Consider the following 6,349-nt stretch of genomic DNA (forward strand, 5'->3'; position numbering starts at 1 on the left):
ATGTAAAATATCATGTATGAAATGAGATGCCAGTCCAGGTTCGATGCACGATACTGGATGCTTGGGGCTAGTGCACTGGGACGACCCAGAGGGATGGTATGGGGAGGGAGGAGGGAGAAGGGTTCAGGATGGGGAACACATGTATACCTGTGGTGGATTCATTTTGATATTTGGCAAAACTAGTACAATTATGTAAAATTTAAAAAAAAAAAAAAAAACCTAAAAAAAAAGAAAAAGAAATAGCTGAAATGACTGAGTCCAGGAATAGGATAGGAACTATACAAGAGGAGTCTGGAGTGCCAGAAAGTAAGTGCTAAGAAACCAAAAACAAACAAGAGCCCCACAATGATGAGGGTGTGTCAAAGAGACACAGGAACAAACTGAATGAGCTCCCTGTGGGCAGAGCTGGAACAATTTGAGCAACAAAATAAATAAAGTAGTACCGGGTTATTACCTAAGATTTGAAATAAATATCCATGAGCCACACTGATATAAAGTAATGAAAAATAAATAAATAAATGAAGAAGAATAGGCAAGTTCCCCATGCCGAAGAATTCCAAATAATATTAGGTATTTCACTTTCTAGAATATGGAGCAAAGTTGTGGCTGACTCTTGTGACCCCGTGGACTGTCGCCTGCCAGGCTCCTCTGTCCATGGGATTCTCCAGGCAAGAATACTGGAGTGCTTTGCTGTTTCCTTTTCAGGGGATCTTCCTGACCTAAGAATCAAACCCTAGTCTCCTGCATTGCAGGCAGTTTCTTCACCAACTGAGCTACAAGGGAAGCCCAGAATATGGAGCATAGCTCCCAAATCATTGAAGTATAGCTGCACACACTGTGGAGAAGGCAGACATACACAACCTCAGATGATGGAGTCAACAACCTCAGTGACTGTCGTGTTGATGAATGTACTCAACAGGATGTGACGAACATAATACTTCTCTGTGGTCTTCCTCCCTCAAATACATAACCCCAGTCTAATTACAAGAAAAATATCAGCCCAATCTCAACAGATTAGTCTACACAATACCTGACCAGTATTCCTCAAATGGTCAAGGTTACTAAAAAAAAAAGCACAGTCTGAGAAACTGTCACAGGCAAGAAGAGCCTAAGGAAACATGGTAATTAAATGTGCCATGGTGTCCTGGATGGGGCCCTGAAACTGGAAATGAAAAATAACACATTATGTAGAAATGAAGGAAATCTGAATAAGGAATGAGTGCACTCAGTCGCTCGATCGTGTCAGACTATTTTTGACCCCATGGACTGTAGCCCACTAGGCTCCTATGTCCATAGAATTTCCCAGGCAAGAATACTTAGGTAGGTTGCCATTCCTTCCTCTAGGGGGATCTTTTGACCCAGAGACCAAATTCGTGTCTCTGGCATCTCCTGCACTGGCAGAATAAGGAATGGACTTTAGTTAGCAATATCACTATTGGTTCATTAATTGTAATAAATATTAATATATTATTAATGGGGGAAACTAGATTTAGGATATGAGGGAACTCTCTGTACTATATTTTCAATTTTTCTATAAATATAAAAGTGTTTTTTAAAAATGATGTTTATATAAATTAGAAAAAATTACTGAAGACAGTCCTAGGTAAAAGCTCATTGAATAAGCATGTGGAAAACAGATGAAAGAGGTGAAGAGGATAGAGGTCCTCAGTGTCCCTCTGGGGGCACTGGGCTGATTTAACCTGGGCTGATTAACAGTTTAATCACCTTCGTTAATACATACATCCAACACAGAGCCATTGCACAGCTGCATTTACCAGGAGCTGTACCAGGAGATGGGGATACAATGGTGAACCAAGAAGGGCCATGTCTGCTGTCCTAAGTGACCCAAATGAGTAGGGAACACAAACATTACTAAAGCGATCACATGAGTAAATATTAAATTCCGGTGGTAGGTAGTGTTACAAAAGACAAGTACGCAGAACCATGAGAACACAAAAGGGGGCATCTGAATCCATCAAAGAAGCCAAGGAATGTGTCCCTGTCTCCACATTGAAACCTCAGTGGTGAAACGGTGTAGGGAGATACTTGAGCTATTTACCACACAAAATGGAACTGCTTGAGATTTCTTAGCTTCATTTTGTCTGTTGCAGCCTGAACAGATCGACTGTTAAACAAACAACATCCATTTTGCTTAGTTTTTGATCATTTTCATTTTGTTATAAGAAACTTCAACTGCTTCCTGTTTGAAGTGGGAAACTCAGTAAGGAAGAATTCAAAAGATTTTAAGACTACCTTACAGGATTGCTTCATGATAACAAACAGAGCCATGAAAAATGTTTTAAGTGTGAAAGATTACTTCCTCAGGGTTTTGGTATTTTTGTTGTTGTTGTTGCTGTTGTTTTTTCCTGGGTGCACCTTCTCAGTGATCTCCCCTGATAGATAAGAAATAATTGCTTGTTTCTGGAGGAATAAAAAGAAGGAATATCCTCAGGCTGATTTCCTCATATTTGGTGTGAATGTGACTAATATCTATTCTAATCCTTGAGGCATTCTTAAGAGCCAGCAGATGAATTTAAAAAAGGCTTTAACCTTTTTCCTTTTTTCATTATGTGAATTCTACTTTTTAGCTTCTTTTTATCCCCCTTCCAGTCTCAATGCTAATCCCCCTCCCCTTAATTTTTCTGAATGAGCATGCTTCTCTTTTGTCATTTTCCAGGATTTGAGTTCTTTGTGGGTAGATGAGTATCTATTAGAACTATGGATGTGTTTATCAGTTTACCCCTTTAGAAGGTAGTGAAGGACAAGGGAAAAAAATGATTAAGGAGTCCTCTGGATAAAGCCTAGGAGCTGATGGTCACGGCAAAGTTCTTTGCAAGCATTATGTAGTAATCTGGCTGCATGGTTGGAGTAAGCAGGGTATTGAGCATTCTAATCTCTTATGGGTAACAACAGCCCAAGTATATTAATTGTAACTTGAGAAATCCACGTATCTAACACATAGGCACATTTTCCTCCAGGCAGGTTGAAACAGCGTGAGCATAGACATAAAATAATCATCTGACTCACTGCCAACCTTTGCCCTCATTTTCATTCCTGGTTTTATGCAGGAGTAACTAAGCAGGTTAATGTCACAGAACTGGCTATGATTATTTTTAGTTTAAACAACAGTGTCTGCCTAAGATAAATGCGTGTGCAAGATAGATTTCACACTGGAGAGCAGTTCATCTTTCCTTTGGCGTGCCATTTTCCCTTTACTGCCCCTCAAATGGATTCTAAATGTATAGATTGCATTATCACATTAAATAAGGATGGGTAAACTTCAAAGGATTCAGAGTTAAGATGCACCTGGACTTTTAGATTCAGACTTGAAAGAGAGCTCACATTAGCTGAAGTATGAAGCTGTAATGGAGACACCTAATGCCGTTGTCAAATTCCTTTGAATAGTTTGTAAATGAGGCAACCAAATGTAGGACTTAGGGGCTTTAGAATTATCCTCTCTAAACTGATGCTGCAAAGGAAGGGGGAGGAAAGACTTAATATTTTTCTAAAATTATGTAAAAGTACAATGATCTTAGTACCTAGAGTGAAACTTAGGTCTCGTGTGTCTACGCTAAGTCACTTCAGTCGTGTCTGACTCTGTGCGACCCCATAGACGGCAGCCCACCAGGCTCCCCCGTCCCTGGGATTCTCCAGACAAGAACACTGGAGTGGGTTGCCATTTCCTTCTCCAATGCATGAAAGTGAAAAGTGAAAGTGAAGTCGCTCAGTCGTGTCCGACTCTTAGCGACCCCATGGATTGCAGCCTAATAGACTCCTCTGTCCATGGGATTTTCCAGGCAAGAGTACTGGAGTGGGGTGCCATTGCCTTGGGTGTCTATTTAGTCATTTAACAAGGAAAATGTGTGTAAATCAGTTCTTGGCACATAGAAACAATGCTTTACATACATCATTGCTATTTTTGTTTATTGCTTTATTCCTTCAACATTCACTGGGCTTCCACTATATCCACCTTGCTCAGAAGCTCAGTTGTGTCCAATTCTTTGTGACCCTATGGACAGTAGCCCCATAGTTGTTGTGTTAAGCCATGGGGTTTGGGGATGGACTTGTTATTGTAGCACAACCTAGTTGAATCCTGACTAATAAAGTGGTTCACTGATTGCCTAGTAATCATGATGATAAGGGTTGCCATTTAATAAGTTCATAGCAAAAATTCTTTGAGATAGATATTATTGTTCATACTTGAGGAATTGAAACTCAGAAGGTCAAATAACTTACTCAAAATCATATAGTTTATAAGAAACAGAGAAAGGTTCTGAATCAAAGCCTCATGTTCATGAATATGTCTCCTATCATAATTAGGAGCTACCCACAAACATAAAGATCTTTCACAATATCAGGAAGATATTTACTGATTCCTCTATGTAGTTCAAACATAAAAGAAAACTATGCTTAGAGCAATGCATCTTGAAATGTGTTCAAAAAAATTCTGGATCCTCAAGATATTAATAAGACTGGTTCTATGGTCAAATGAAACACTCTACACAATTGTATATAACTCAATTTAATCACCCATTCAGACTGATTTAACTTCTCCTGTCCCCCAGCTTCTACTACCTGGCTTAGCCACTACCAGTATGACCAGCTATCTTACCAAGTACTGGGCTCCAGCAAAGCCTCCATCACTCCTCTGCTGTGTAGTTTATACACAGTTCACAGATGTGTTAGCAGGACATATCGGTGCTTGCTAAAGTAAATTGCAGCTGCATAATGGCTATGCGGTGGGTGAGCCTGAAGCCCTCGCAGTGTGTAGAGCTGCAGGTTCTGTATTACAATGGGCCATATGCTTGGTATGGAGGAAAGGTGCCTGGGTTTGAATATTCAATGACTTCTGGGCAGTACAAATGGGCTGCTTGTTTGGCTGTGCATGTGCTTTCAGTTGCTTCAGTCATGTCCTACCCTTTGCGACCCCATGGACTGTAGCCCACTAAGCTTCTCTGTCCATGGGATTCTCCAGTCAAGAATCCTGGGGTGGGTTGCCCTGCCCTCCTCCAGGGGTTCTTCCTGACCCAGGGATCGAATCTGCATCTCTTGTCTCCTGCTTTGGCAGACTGATTCTTTACCACTAGTACCACCTGAGAAGCTTGCCTGATTGGCTAGCAAAATGGAAAAAACAAGACTGAAGGATTGATGAAAAGAAGGTCTGGGATAGAGCTATATAAAAGGACCCATGCAAATGGATTCAAATGAGCCAGCTTTGACAGCTTTGGAGATTGAAGTACATTATCTCTGAAAAAGTGCAGAGTAGAAGGAACTATGATAAGACTTCCCTTGATACCCAATGCCCTTCTGTTGCCCACCACTATAGCTCTCATAATCACCTATCCATTCTTGACCCCGGTACAGAACCAATCTACATTAATAGGAAGCACCAGTTTATGGTATGAATAATGGTATGCATGAATAAATTAATGCATCACGCTGACAAAATAACATTTCTGTCTTAGTAAAGGTCTTCAGAAGTCTATTGTAAATGAGCAGGTGGCAGGGGGTTTTCCACTACAGCAGAAAATAGCAGAGGAAAATTTCTGAGCAGGCTTCTTACATTAGGTCATCAGTGTTGCCTGAGGAAGACCAATTCTTCAGTGATATTAGTGCCTCCCAAGAACAGACTCATTCTTCCCAGTAGGTAGGGTCATAGTTAGGGACACACTGAGAACTCTTGAGACACAGGAGCGTACCGCAGGACTAAAATGTTTGGTGGAGGAAGGAAAGGTAGATATACTACTACAAGCATTTCCAGAATCATTACTCCTCACAGTTGATTTTCTGGGAAGTAAGCCTTACACAATATGACAGTAATTCTGTAGATGAAGTGGTGAACTCCCCTAAGATGACCTGGGCTTAAATCTTGGCCATGCTGCTTAGTCAGTAAATTCAGTTCAGTTCAGTTCAGTCCCTCAGTTGTGTCTGACTCTTTGCTACCCCATGAATCGCAGCACACCAGGCCTCCCTGTCCATCACCAACTCCCGGAGTTCACTCAGACTCACGTCCATCGAGTCAGTGATGCCATCCAGCCATCTCATCCTCTGTCGTCCCCTTCTCTTCCTGCCCCCAATCCCTCCCAGCATCAGAGTCTTTTCCAACGACTCAACTCTTTGCATGAGGTGGCCAAAGTACTGGAGTTTCAGTTTTAGCATCATTCCTTCCAAAGAAATCCCAGGGCTGATCTTCTTCAGAATGGACTGGTTGGATCTCCTTGCAGTCCAAGGGACTCTCAAGAGTCTTCTCCAACACCACAGTTCAAAAGCATCAATTCTTCAGTGTTCAGCTTTCTTCACAGTCCAACTCTCACATCCATACATGACTACTAGGAAAAACCATAGCCTT

The sequence above is a fragment of the Bison bison genome, unplaced genomic scaffold, assembly GCF_000754665.1.
Source record: "Bison bison bison isolate TAMUID 2011002044 unplaced genomic scaffold, Bison_UMD1.0 scf7180017864529, whole genome shotgun sequence".
NCBI lineage: Eukaryota > Metazoa > Chordata > Mammalia > Artiodactyla > Bovidae > Bison > Bison bison.